The sequence below is a fragment of the Pecten maximus genome, chromosome 3 (genome assembly GCF_902652985.1).
Source record: "Pecten maximus chromosome 3, xPecMax1.1, whole genome shotgun sequence".
In the NCBI taxonomy this organism is placed as follows: Eukaryota; Metazoa; Mollusca; class Bivalvia; order Pectinida; family Pectinidae; genus Pecten; species Pecten maximus.
The window spans coordinates 52,470,828-52,485,347 of record NC_047017.1 but is presented as its reverse complement, the minus strand read 5'-3'; the positions used below and the strand labels follow the sequence as shown (position 1 = coordinate 52,485,347).

Sequence of the window (14,520 nt, the reverse complement as noted above, 5' to 3'; positions counted from 1 at the left end):
ATGAAATTAATTTGTATATATTTTTTTACGAGATTTGAATTCACCCGACATTGTTTAAATTCCATTATACAAGATAAAATTTATATTTCTAACATTCTGTGATTATGTTCATGTTGTTTTTTGCGATACCTTTGATACGATTTGTATTTCTAATATTCTGTGATCTGTATTTTTCCATGTTCATGTTGTTTTTTGTGATACCTTTGATTAAAGTGCAATTAACATATCATTCTAAGTAGTCAACCTACGTTTTTGTATCAATCTGCCGTCCATTTAATGAATGATGACCTTTCGTACCAATAAATATTGATAATGTTTGGTACATTGTTTATATAGATATTTTATTGATAATGTTTGGTACATTGTTTATATAGATATTTTAAGCCACACCAAATTAATTGTACTTCGATTCTTTACATTTTTGTAATGGCACAGAGTACAATTTTTTATCAATTATACTTTTTCCTCATATTTCGTTAGTTTTGATATAAGTAATTACAAAGAAAACATAGCTGTGAAATAGAATTTTTGAATAGGCTTGGTAAAATTGCTGAGAAATTGTAAGAAAGTGTTTTAAATATTTCAGAATGTTCAGAGTGATGAATTTTTTTTTTCTCTCTTTGATTTGAATTTTGGATTTAAGAGTGAGGTGAGTAATTCCTACATTTCTACAGGGGAATTTTGTGTGACCTTATCATATATATATCACTTGTTACAGAATGTTTATTCTCGTCCGTTAGTGGTCTTATTGTATATATATCACTTGTTACAGAATGTTTATTCCCGTCCGTTAGTGGTCTTATTGTATATATATCACTTGTTACAGAATGTTTATTCCCGTCCGTTAGTGGTCTTATCGTATATATATCACTTGTTACAGAATGTTTATTCCCCATCTGTTAGTGGCATTTTTTAGTAGCTACACTATATACTGTCAACATATCTATTTTAGCAGTCATCTTAATATTTTAGCACTTTTTGTGTGGAGGCCTCCCGTTAAATGATGCTTGTGCTAATTGAAGTTTATTAATATATATATTTTCTATGGCCACAACTTATCGTATCATAAGTTTATTAATATATATTTTCTATGGCCACTACTTATCGTATCATAAGTTTATTAATATATATTTTCTATGGCCACAACTTATCGTATCATAAGTTTATTAATATATATTTTCTATGGCCACAACTTATCGTATCATAAGTTTATTAATATATATTTTCTATGGCCACTACTTATCGTATCATAAGTTTATTGATATATATTTTCTATGGCCACAACTTATCGTATCATAAGTTTATTAATATATATTTTCTATGGCCACAACTTATCGTATCATAAGTTTATTGATATATATTTTCTATGGCCACAACTTATCGTATCATAAGTTTATTAATATATATTTTCTATGGCCACAACTTATCGTATCATAAGTTTATTAATATATATTTTCTATGGCCACAACTTATCGTATCATAAGTTTATTGATATATATTTTCTATGGCCACAACTTATCGTATCATAAGTTTATAGATATATATTTTCTATGGCCACAACTATCGTATCATAAGTTTATTAATATATATTTTTTCTATGGCCACTACTTATCGTATCATCAGTTTATTAATATATATTTTCTATGGCCACTACTTATCGTATCATAAGTTTATTAATATATATTTTCTATGGCCACTACTTATCGTATCATAAGTTTATTAATATATATATTTTCTATGGCCACAACTTATCGTATCATAAGTTTATTAATATATATTTTCTATGGCCACAACTTATCGTATCATAAGTTTATTAATATATATTTTCTATGGCCACTACTACTGTTGTTAGTGTGCCAGGTCACCATTATATTATATATTAATTACTCTGTTTAGGGCTACAACTGGAGTTCATCAAAATAATGATGTTTACCGAATTGTTATGTTCTGCCAAAGGAAGTCATCAAAAAGTACATGTATACAGTTTTAAAATTCCATTGTAACACCTTAAAACTAAAGTTAAAATGTTAATATTTTACGTATTTAAATGCTGAACTTTCTTTGTTGAGAAATATTTTTGTTTGAATGAGAAATCATTGTATGTATTTAAAGGATGAAATTTCTTTGTTAATGAGAAATCATTGTATGTATTTAAAGGATAAGATTTCTTTGTTAATGAGAAATCATTGTATGTATTTAAAGGATGAAATTTCTTTGTTAATGAGAAATCATTGTATGTATTTAAAGGATAAGATTTCTTTGTTAATGAGAAATCATTGTATGTATTTAAAGGATGAAATTTCTTTGTTAATGAGATTTTATCATTTGATGTTAAAACCTGCCTTTTATGGAACTGATCAAACAGAATAGTTAATATGAACAAAAAAAATGATATCCTCACTGAAAATGAAGATAAAATTATGACAGTTTTTTTAGGTTTTATTGGATGTAGAGAATGGTCACACTCATCACTATGTACAGCATTCAACGGGATATCATATCATTTAATGGAAAACTTTGGCAAAACATCAAGTATATTCTGACGTTTCAATAATCCAACTCCTGCCATGTCTACCACACAATACATTTAATTATTGTGGTAAATCCTACCTATCTGGCCGTGCGGGGCCTGAACATAACTTTAAAATTCATATCCCCCAAGTGTTACAGATATATACACCATTTGATAGCCTATATTTTGGTTTCAATGTTTTGTTTATTTCTACATTGTGTTGTAATTATTTTACCATAAGATATAACTATATATTGCTGATGTAAAACTGTTGAGGAAAACTTGCCCAATCTTTATTGCACTTGTATCATTATGAAGTACAGGCAGGAGAAAAAAAATATTAAGGAATTTTAGATAAAACTAGAGAACCAAGAAAAAAATATCACATGTGAATTTTATTATAAGTGTAATGCAAATTTTGAATGTAAATTTTAAAATTTTTAATACATGTAGATATTAAATTATATGATGATTTATTCGAGGATTCTGAAATCCATAGACATTCTTAATTGTAGGTGTACATGTACATTAGACATTCTTAATTGTAGGTGTATATGTAATATACATTAGACATTCCTAATTGTAGGTGTACATGTACATTAGACATTCCTAAGTGTAGGTGTACGTGTTCATTAGACATTCCTAATTGTAGGTGTACATGTCATATACATTAGACATTCCTAATTGTAGGTGTACATGTTATATACATTAGACATTCCTAATTGTAGGTGTACGTGTACATTAGACATTCCTAATTGTAGGTGTACATGTTATATACATTAGACATTCCTAATTGTAGGTGTACATGTAATATACATTAGACATTCCTAATTGTAGGTGTATATGTACATTAGACATTCCTAATTGTAGGTGTACGTGTACATTAGACATTCCTAATTGTAGGTGTACGTGTTCATTAGACATTCCTAATTGTAGGTGTACATGTAATATACATTAGACATTCCTAATTGTAGGTGTATGTACATTAGACATTCCTAATTGTAGGTGTACATGTAATATACATTAGACATTCCTAATTGTAGGTGTACATGTACATTAGACATTCCTAATTGTAGGTGTACATGTAATATACATTAGACATTCCTAATTGTAGGTGTACATGTACATTAGACATTCCTAATTGTAGGTGTACATGTACATTAGACATTCCTAATTGTAGGTGTACATGTACATTAGACATTCCTAATTGTAGGTGTACATGTACATTAGACATTCCTAATTGTAGGTGTACATGTACATTAGACATTCCTAATTGTAGGTGTACATGTAATATACATTAGACATTCCTAATTGTAGGTGTACATGTACATTAGACATTCCTAATTGTAGGTGTATATGTACATTAGACATTCCTAATTGTAGGTGTACATGTACATTAGACATTCCTAATTGTAGGTGTACATGTAATATACATTAGACATTCCTAATTGTAGGTGTACGTGTACATTAGACATTCCTAATTGTAGGTGTACATGTAATATACATTAGACATTCCTAATTGTAGGTGTACATGTAATATACATTAGACATTCCTAATTGTAGGTGTACATGTAATATACATTAGACATTCCTAATTGTAGGTGTACATGTACATTAGACATTCCTAATTGTAGGTGTACGTGTACATTAGACATTCCTAATTGTAGGTGTACGTGTACATTAGACATTCCTAATTGTAGGTGTACGTGTACATTAGACATTCCTAATTGTAGGTGTACATGTAATATACATTAGACATTCCTAATTGTAGGTGTACATGTAATATACATTAGACATTCCTAATTGTAGGTGTACATGTACATTAGACATTCCTAATTGTAGGTGTACATGTAATATACATTAGACATTCCTAATTGTAGGTGTACATGTAATATACATTAGACATTCCTAATTGTAGGTGTACGTGTACATTAGACATTCCTAATTGTAGGTGTACATGTAATATACATTAGACATTCCTAATTGTAGGTGTACATGTACATTAGACATTCCTAATTGTAGGTGTACATATACATTAGACATTCCTAATTGTAGGTGTACATGTAATATACATTAGACATTCCTAATTGTAGGTGTACATGTACATTAGACATTCCTAATTGTAGGTGTACATGTACATTAGACATTCCTAATTGTAGGTGTACATGTAATATACATTAGACATTCCTAATTGTAGGTGTACATGTACATTAGACATTCCTAATTGTAGGTGTACATGTAATATACATTAGACATTCCTAATTGTAGGTGTACATGTAATATACATTAGACATTCCTAATTGTAGGTGTACATGTAATATACATTAGACATTCCTAATTGTAGGTGTACATGTAATATACATTAGACATTCCTAATTGTAGGTGTACATGTAATATACATTAGACATTCCTAAGTGTAGGTGTATATGTAATATACATTAGACATTCCTAAGTGTAGGTGTACATATACATTAGACATTCCTAATTGTAGGTGTACATGTAATATACATTAGACATTCCTAATTGTAGGTGTATATGTAATATACATTAGACATTCCTAAGTGTAGGTGTACATATACATTAGACATTCCTAATTGTAGGTGTACATGTAATATACATTAGACATTCCTAATTGTAGGTGTATGTACATTAGACATTCCTAATTGTAGGTGTACATGTAATATACATTAGACATTCCTAATTGTAGGTGTATATGTAATATACATTAGACATTCCTAAGTGTAGGTGTACATATACATTAGACATTCCTAATTGTAGGTGTACATGTAATATACATTAGACATTCCTAATTGTAGGTGTACATGTACATTAGACATTCCTAATTGTAGGTGTACATGTAATATACATTAGACATTCCTAATTGTAGGTGTACATATACATTAGACATTCCTAATTGTAGGTGTACATGTAATATACATTAGACATTCCTAATTGTAGGTGTATATGTAATATACATTAGACATTCCTAATTGTAGGTGTACATGTACATTAGACATTCCTAATTGTAGGTGTACATGTAATATACATTAGACATTCCTAATTGTAGGTGTACATGTACATTAGACATTCCTAATTGTAGGTGTATATGTACATTAGACATTCCTAATTGTAGGTGTACGTGTAATATACATTAGACATTCCTAATTGTAGGTGTACATGTAATATACATTAGACATTCCTAATTGTAGGTGTACATGTACATTAGACATTCCTAATTGTAGGTGTACATGTACATTAGACATTCCTAATTGTAGGTGTACATATACATTAGACATTCCTAATTGTAGGTGTACATGTACATTAGACATTCCTAATTGTAGGTGTACATGTAATATACATTAGACATTCCTAAGTGTAGGTGTACATGTAATATACATTAGACATTCCTAATTGTAGGTGTACATGTACATTAGACATTCCTAATTGTAGGTGTACATGTACATTAGACATTCCTAATTGTAGGTGTATATGTAATATACATTAGACATTCCTAATTGTAGGTGTACATGTTATATACATTAGACATTCCTAATTGTAGGTGTACATGTACATTAGACATTCCTAATTGTAGGTGTACATGTAATATACATTAGACATTCCTAATTGTAGGTGTACATGTACATTAGACATTCCTAATTGTAGGTGTACATGTAATATACATTAGACATTCCTAATTGTAGGTGTACATGTACATTAGACATTCCTAATTGTAGGTGTACATGTACATTAGACATTCCTAATTGTAGGTGTACATGTAATATACATTAGACATTCCTAATTGTAGGTGTACATGTACATTAGACATTCCTAATTGTAGGTGTACATGTAATATACATTAGACATTCCTAATTGTAGGTGTACATGTAATATACATTAGACATTCCTAATTGTAGGTGTACATGTAATATACATTAGACATTCCTAATTGTAGGTGTACATGTAATATACATTAGACATTCCTAATTGTAGGTGTACATGTACATTAGACATTCCTAATTGTAGGTGTATATGTAATATACATTAGACATTCCTAATTGTAGGTGTACATGTACATTAGACATTCCTAATTGTAGGTGTATATGTAATATACATTAGACATTCCTAATTGTAGGTGAACATGTTATATACATTAGACATTCCTAATTGTAGGTGTACATGTACATTAGACATTCCTAATTGTAGGTGTACATGTTATATACATTAGACATTCCTAATTGTAGGTGTACATGTACATTAGACATTCCTAATTGTAGGTGTACATGTACATTAGACATTCCTAATTGTAGGTGTACATGTAATATACATTAGACATTCCTAATTGTAGGTGTACATGTACATTAGACATTCCTAATTGTAGGTGTACATGTACATTAGACATTCCTAATTGTAGGTGTACATGTAATATACATTAGACATTCCTAATTGTAGGTGTACATGTTATATACATTAGTTCTTCTAGTCAAGATGGTGTCTTGGTGTGGACTTTATGCTAGGATTTAAATTTAGTCAAGACTTTTATCGACTTGAAATATTTCTTTTATATGAAAATAATTATGTATTATTCAAATGATAATAATCTAATGTTGGATATCATAACTGCATTAGAATTATGATATAACTGGTACATAATAGGCCAGAATCCCATTATTTTAGAGAGGGTAGAATCATCATTTAGTAGATATAAAGATATATAGGGTATGTAGTTGAGTATATTATAGGTGACTTTTAAAGATATGTACCATAAATATTCGCGTATATATATAGCTGCATTTTTTTTCAAAATTTGACAAGTGAAAATGTAGAATGTTGATCAGGGTAAATAGGGTGGTGGTGTGGATACCATTTGTGTAGATTAAATCATTATAGTGTTACAGCACCATGTTTTGTCAGTGTAAGTAATGGAAACAATGTTAACTACTGCTGTCTTCATGGTTTGGTTTTCTGACACGGCGTTGTTAATAATAAGTTTAAGACTACTACCTTTTCCAGGTACAGACACTACTACTATCAAACTGGCTGTATCACGTACTTTCACATCCTATAGCTGATGTATATAGTATCAAACTGGCTGTATCACTTAATTCATATCCTATAGCTGATGTATATAGTATATCTCCCTTTCAACCAACTTTTACATTCCCTGTTTAAAGTTCCTCTATTTTAAATCAAATGACATTGTATATTTTAATACGCAAATCCTGTTTACGAAGTAGGGAATGTGTGTGAGAATGGTGCTTATGTGTACCCTTACAAAGATAACATGTTATATGTAGGAGTCAAGATGTCAGATCTGGACAGAAATTTAATGACTAATAAAATTAACAGAAAATTTAGTAGTGTATGTTTGTTTTTTCAAGACATCAAATTTAAATTAGACATAATGCCAAAAGAGAAAATAGGGGGTCGGCAAAATGTAAGACTTCAAAATCATATTTGTAAGCATTTTTTATTAACTACAAAAGAAATAAATAGGTTTATTATCAAACATGTGGACGGTGCAGGATATCTACATGTAGGAACCTAGCTCCCACATTTTATCAACATAATTTGCACTAAAGTTGCATCATATGGCATACACTATTATTACTGATTTGACCTTGAACTTAAAACAAATGAATAAAAACACCATTCATCCTTTATTTCAATGTTTTAATTTCTCACAATTGTAAAAGTATCACAACTTCTAACAGTTTCTACAGAAGACTTGTGAGGACATGGCCAGTCGTTTAAACGACTTTCTGATAACTGTTTGAGAAGTACACATATAGTCATTCATAATGGAAGATTTGGTCTAACAAATTCTACATTAAACAAAATAATATCATTAATGTTTTGTATATATTCTGAGATTGGTGACTGATGAGGAGCTGTATAGTAAACTGATGTTAAGACAGTGTGATGACTGATGTTAAGACAGTGTGGTGACTGATGTTAAGACGGTGTGGTAACTGATGTTAAGACGGTGTGGTGACTGATGTTAAGACGGTGTGGTGACTGATGTTAAGACGGTGTGGTGACTGATGTTAAGACAGTGTGGTGACTGATGTTAAGACAGTGTGGTGACTGTGTGGTGACTGATGTTAAGACGGTGTGGTGACTGATGTTAAGACGGTGTGATGACTGATGTTAAGACGGTGTGGTGACTGATGTTAAGACGGTGTGGTGACTGATGTTAAGACGGTGTGGTGACTGATGTGTAAGACAGTGTGTGGTGACTGATGTTAAGACGGTGTGTGACCCGTGGTGGGTGTGAGGTGACTGATGTTAAGACGTTGTGTGGGTGACTGATGTTAAGACGGTGTGGTGACTGATGTTAAGACTTTGGTGTCTGGTGATGATGTAAGACAGGTGTGAAGCCTCGGTGTGGGTGGGACTGATGTTAAGACAGTGTGTGGTGATGATGTTAAGACGGTGTTGTGACTGTGTATTGATGTTAAGACGGTGTTGTGGTGGTGACTGATGTTAAGAGTGGCATTAGCGGTGTGGTGACTGATGTTAAGACGTGGTGGTGACTGTGTGGTGACTGATGTTAAGACGGTGTGGTGACGGTGGACTGTGTAAGACGGATGTGTGTTGACGGTGGTGGTGACTGTTGTTTAAGGTGTGGTGACTGATGTTAAGACGGTGTGGTGACTGTGTGGTGACTGATGTTAAGACGGTGTGGTGACTGATGTTAAGACGGTGTGGTGACTGATGTTAAGACAGTGTGGTGACTGATGTTAAGACGGTGTGGTGACTGATGTTAAGACTGTGTGGTGACTGATGTTAAGACGGTGTGGTGACTGTGTGGTGACTGATGTTAAGACGGTGTGGTGACTGTGTGGTGACTGATGTTAAGACAGTGTGGTGACTGATGTTAAGACGGTGTGGTGACTGATGTTAAGACGGTGTGGTGACTGATGTTAAGACGGTGTGGTGACTGTGTGGTGACTGATGTTAAGACGGTGTGGTGACTGATGTTAAGACGGTGTGGTGACTGTGTGGTGACTGATGTTAAGACAGTGTGGTGACTGATGTTAAGACGGTGTGGTGACTGATGTTAAGACGGTGTGGTGACTGTGTGGTGACTGATGTTAAGACAGTGTGGTGACTGATGTTAAGACGGTGTGGTGACTGATGTTAAGACTGTGTGGTGACTGATGTTAAGACGGTGTGGTGACTGATGTTAAGACGGTGTGGTGACTGATGTTAAGACGGTGTGGTGGACTGATGTTAAAGACGTTGTGGTGACTGTGTGGTGACTGATTTAAGACAGTGTGGTGCCTGATGTTAAGACGGTGTGGTGACTGATGTTTAAGACGGTGTGGTGACTGTGTGATGACTGATGTTTAAGACGGTGTGGTGACTGATGGTGACTGTGTGGTGACTGATGTTAAGACAGGGTGGTGACTTGATGTTTAAGACAGGTGTGGTTGACTGATGTTAAGATGAAGTGTGGTTGACTGATGTTAAGACAGTGTGGTGACTGATGTTAAGACAGGTGTGGTGACTGATGTTAAGACGGTGTGGTGACTGATGTTAAGGACATGTGTGGTGGACTGATGTTAAGACGGTGATGGTGACTGATGTTAAGACGTGTGTGGTGACTGATGTTAAGACGGTGTAGTGACTGATGTTAAGACGGTGTGGTGACTGATGTTAAGACGGTGTGGTGACTGATGTTAAGACGGTGTGGTGACTGATGTTAAGACAGTGTGGTGACTGTGTGGTGACTGATGTTAAGACAGTGTGGTGACTGTGTGGTGACTGTGTGGTGACTGATGTTAAGACGGTGTGGTGACTGATGTTAAGACAGTGTGGTGACTGATGTTAAGACAGTGTGGTGACTGATGTTAAGACGGTGTGGTGACTGATGTTAAGACAGTGTGGTGACTGATGTTAAGACTGTGTGGTGACTGATGTTAAGACAGTGTGGTGACTGATGTTAAGACAGTGTGGTGACTGATGTTAAGACGGTGTGGTGACTGATGTTAAGACGGTGTAGTGACTGATGTCATAATTTGGCAAGAAATATATCACAAAGACAAATTCTATTATAACATTCAGACAAAATGTAAAACAAAAAACAAAAAAAAAAACTATATTTCGGTTCTCCAATATTGCATCAGAGTTAACACTGTTTATATAAACAGATATCTCTACCAAGAAAGCGGACACCATTGTTAATGCTAGTTTGTTCATTCATTATTTGTGTTTCTAGCCACTAATTACGTGACTGTCATGGTCTTTGTGCCAACATCCTGATTTATCAGTTACATCCCTTGGTTCAGTCTGCCAGTACAGGGATGGTTACTAAAAGTAAGTGATAACTGTTTGCCAGATTATCGTATATTTTTGTTCCGTAGAATTTTTTTGTCCCCACCATACAGAGAGTGATATCTTGATAGCCAATGATGACCAAGAATGTTTGCCAGATAATCGTATATTTTTGTTCCGTAGAACATCTTTGTTCCCCCAATCTACTGATTACATGTTCCCTATAACAAAATATTTTCTCTACTCACTGGTATTGTGGTAAAATGTACATCTTTTGTAAAACGTTTTGTATATATGACAGATTTGCCTGTTGGATAACTTACATATTTGGCAGCGAAGAACTATGGCACTCCAACAACCACACAAAACATGTATCTGGTAAATCAGTGACAGAAATCAAACTCAAATCTGACACCAAATGAGTGAAATTTACAATCTGTGTAAGGGAATCGGTTCTTACAAAATGTAACACAAAAAACACCTGAAATATCATTGTAATGGTTTCATACAAATTAACTCCGATTACAGCCACACTGTTACCAAATACTTAATGAAAATTCCACATGTAAGGAACAAATTAATACTTAATGTCCCAATATACAAAGGCTTCGGATGATGTTTTTTTAATTCTGTTGCTGATACAAGTGATTAAAAAGACACAGAACAGAACAGAAATTGGAGGCCTCGGGCACATAGCAGCAGAAATATAAATTGTAGCCTTTGTCACAACTTGAATATGAATTAGTTTCCAACCCAATTTGCCTGTTCCACATGGTAACTTTACTTAAGGCACCAGCATTAACCTAACAACAGTGACCTATACTGGTATCCTAACAACAGTGACCTATACTGGTATCCTAACAACAGTGACCTATACTGGTATCCTAACAACAGTGACCTATACTGGTATCCTAACAACAGTGACCTATACTGGTATCCTAACAACAGTGACCTATACTGGTATCCTAACAACAGTGACCTAAACTGGTATCCTAACAACAGTGACCTATACTGGTATCCTAACAACAGTGACCTATACTGGTATCCTAACAACAGTGACCTATACTGGTATCCTAACAACAGTGACCTATACTGGTATCCTAACAACAGTGACCTATACTGGTATCCTAACAACAGTGACCTATACTGGTATCCTAACAACAGTGACCTAAACTGGTATCCTAACAACAGTGACCTAAACTGGTATCCTAACAACAGTGACCTATACTGGTATCCTAACAACAGTGACCTATACTGGTATCCTAACAACAGTGACCTATACTGGTATCCTAACAACAATGACCTATACTGGTATCCTAACAACAGTGACCTATACTGGTATCCTAACAACAGTGACCTATACTGGTATCCTAACAACAGTGACCTATACTGGTATCCTAACAACAGTGACCTATACTGGTATCCTAACAACAGTGACCTATACTGGTATCCTAACAACAGTGACCTATACTGGTATCCTAACAGTGACCTATACTGGTATCCTAACAACAGTGACCTATACTGGTATCCTACTATTACCAGACCTGACTAACACAAGTGTTCACTACAGATATCATCGGAAACCCACTGATCTGTGGATTGAGTCAGCAGAGTCTGGTGGGTTTCTGGTTTACCGGAGGGAATATCAAACACACATTGGCACAGATTAATCATACATGACTGGCACCAAACAACCATTAAATAACAATTTTTTTTTTTGGGGGGGGGGGGGGGGGCTCCTATTCTAGTAAATATTTGAGAAAAGAAAAAAGACCCTCAAACCTAAGCACTGTCAATTTCATTTTAAAATTGAACAGTTCTAGTCTGTATTTGTCGTGAACTTGTGAGTTAATTAAGGAGTCGATATATTTAATAATTAGAAGAAGCAATTCCAAGCAAGCAGCTTAAGCGAGGCAGAAGTTATAGATGCAGTTTGATTCAGTCCATTGCACAAACTCAATAAATTAGCGATTGATAGGTGTTAGATGGTGTTAAAATTACACCGCATCCTTATGTGTAAATGTTTGATAATGGTAATTATACATTGAGATATCACAACACTTGTATAAATACAGTCAAAAGAGGCCTGATATCTGTGGGATGAGTACTATGAGTATAGTTTATCAGTGTGTCTTTGTAACAAAGTGTATTTATCGTTTATCAGATTCACTTGTATGTAGCAGACAGGTGTAAACACAGTTTATCTATGAACTGCAAAACAATTACATTTCATTTTCAACAAGACATAGAAAAATAAAACATAAAATAAAACAAAACTTTCAATTAAGGATTCCATGAGACTCAATCCTTGTAAAAAAAGAAATAATGTACAATTGATAAAACAAATTCACATACGGTGCTATGTATGAATGAATTTAAAACAAATTCAAAAATGACTTTGAAGCAACTACGATTAATGGAATATAAACTTAATTAAATTAAAAGCACTTTACAGGCAAATCATATTTACAGCATTCAAGTTCAAACATGTTTTTCCAATAAAGCTGTTTATTTGAATGATTTGCATAATGAATATTTGAAGTAAATGAAGTGTGCCAATTTGGGCCTTTCTGCAGCCAATCAGTGATAAGACTAATATTTTGGAGGCAGATACTTCAGGATGATATTGTGTATTGTATTATGTTTCTTGTGGAGTTACAGAAAATTGGGAGTCAAAGTGGGAGGGTGGACAATTAACACTTTTTGTTAAATTTCTTACAAACTAGATATTGTAAAGACCAAAATTGGCACCCCTCTTTCAAACCAGATAATCTGCTGAGTTTTGGCTCAGATACCAAACAATGTATTTGTTCTTCTTAAAAAGGCAAGACCTTTTCTCATGAAAATCTGTGTGCTCTTTGTAATTTAAGGAGAAGTCCATGTACTACCAAAGTTGTGCTCCAAAATATCAAATTAGACGGACATAAAATAACAAAGTTAGATATATCTTTTTAGAAAGATTTTTTTTACCAAATTGAATTAAAACAAAACTAAAATAGATTTACTACACAAGAGTTTATGTTACTTAATGCATAGAAAGTTAATTAAATCTATAAAAGTCATTCTTCAAAACTATATCTTGAAAGAAATTATTTGGATAAACTTAATAAGCTTATAACTCATTTTCCAAGTGTTCTTAACTACACATGAATTAATTTTATGTATATATTAAATACATGCACATCTTACCATGACAACTACTGGTATCAGGACAAATATTTTTAAAGAATTTCACTTGTACCCCATTAACATATATCCGAATAACTTTCACAAAAATTGATGGTAGTAAATTTAAGTGTTTTTGTAACATGTTCTGAAATTTATCCAAAGTTTCATTTCTATTTCATTGTATTGATTTCATTGTAATTTTTATTGATCGTTTAATCTGAACTTAATGACATCAGATGACTTTCACTACATGTCAGATTTGATTAATGATATATATCTTTGGATAATTTCTTCTTATAAAGCATCCTTGAACTCCACGGATTACGATTACATATGCTTGTATGCGATAATAACCCCGGAAGGGTCAAGGATGCTTTTAAGGGGCATCACAAAATATTAAGGAAGTTCAGGAATTATTGAAATTCAAAATTAAAAAAATTATTACCACTGGTTACCAAGGTAATGATTTTAAAAAGTTATATATGGCAAAAAATGTAATATGCAGTGTACATCAATATTACTTGAGTGTTTGTATCAAGGAAGTGGGGGAACAGAATATAAAC

At 33.1% G+C, this 14,520-nt stretch overlaps 2 long non-coding RNA genes across 6 annotated transcripts; both read left to right on the top strand.

Annotated features, from left to right (window-relative positions):
* The first annotated feature begins 2,207 nt into the window (after positions 1-2,207).
* On the top strand, positions 2,208-6,061 carry LOC117324538. 4 transcript variants are annotated; one of them, XR_004532010.1, is made up of 3 exons: positions 2,208-3,098; positions 3,165-3,486; positions 3,830-4,561. It is a non-coding gene; the product is annotated as an uncharacterized LOC117324538 (long non-coding RNA). The 4 variants fall into 4 exon arrangements; XR_004532009.1 differs by having other exon boundaries at positions 2,208-3,349; positions 3,449-3,486; XR_004532012.1 differs by lacking the exon at positions 2,208-3,098 and adding an exon at positions 6,034-6,061 and having other exon boundaries at positions 3,472-3,486; positions 3,830-4,534.
* A 2,129-nt stretch (positions 6,062-8,190) lies between these two features.
* LOC117324539 lies at positions 8,191-10,060 on the top strand. 2 transcript variants are annotated; one of them, XR_004532013.1, is made up of 3 exons: positions 8,191-8,587; positions 9,135-9,580; positions 10,014-10,055. It is a non-coding gene; the product is annotated as an uncharacterized LOC117324539 (long non-coding RNA). The 2 variants fall into 2 exon arrangements; XR_004532015.1 differs by having other exon boundaries at positions 8,192-8,587; positions 9,135-9,729; positions 10,014-10,060.
* The last annotated feature ends 4,460 nt before the right edge of the window (positions 10,061-14,520 follow it).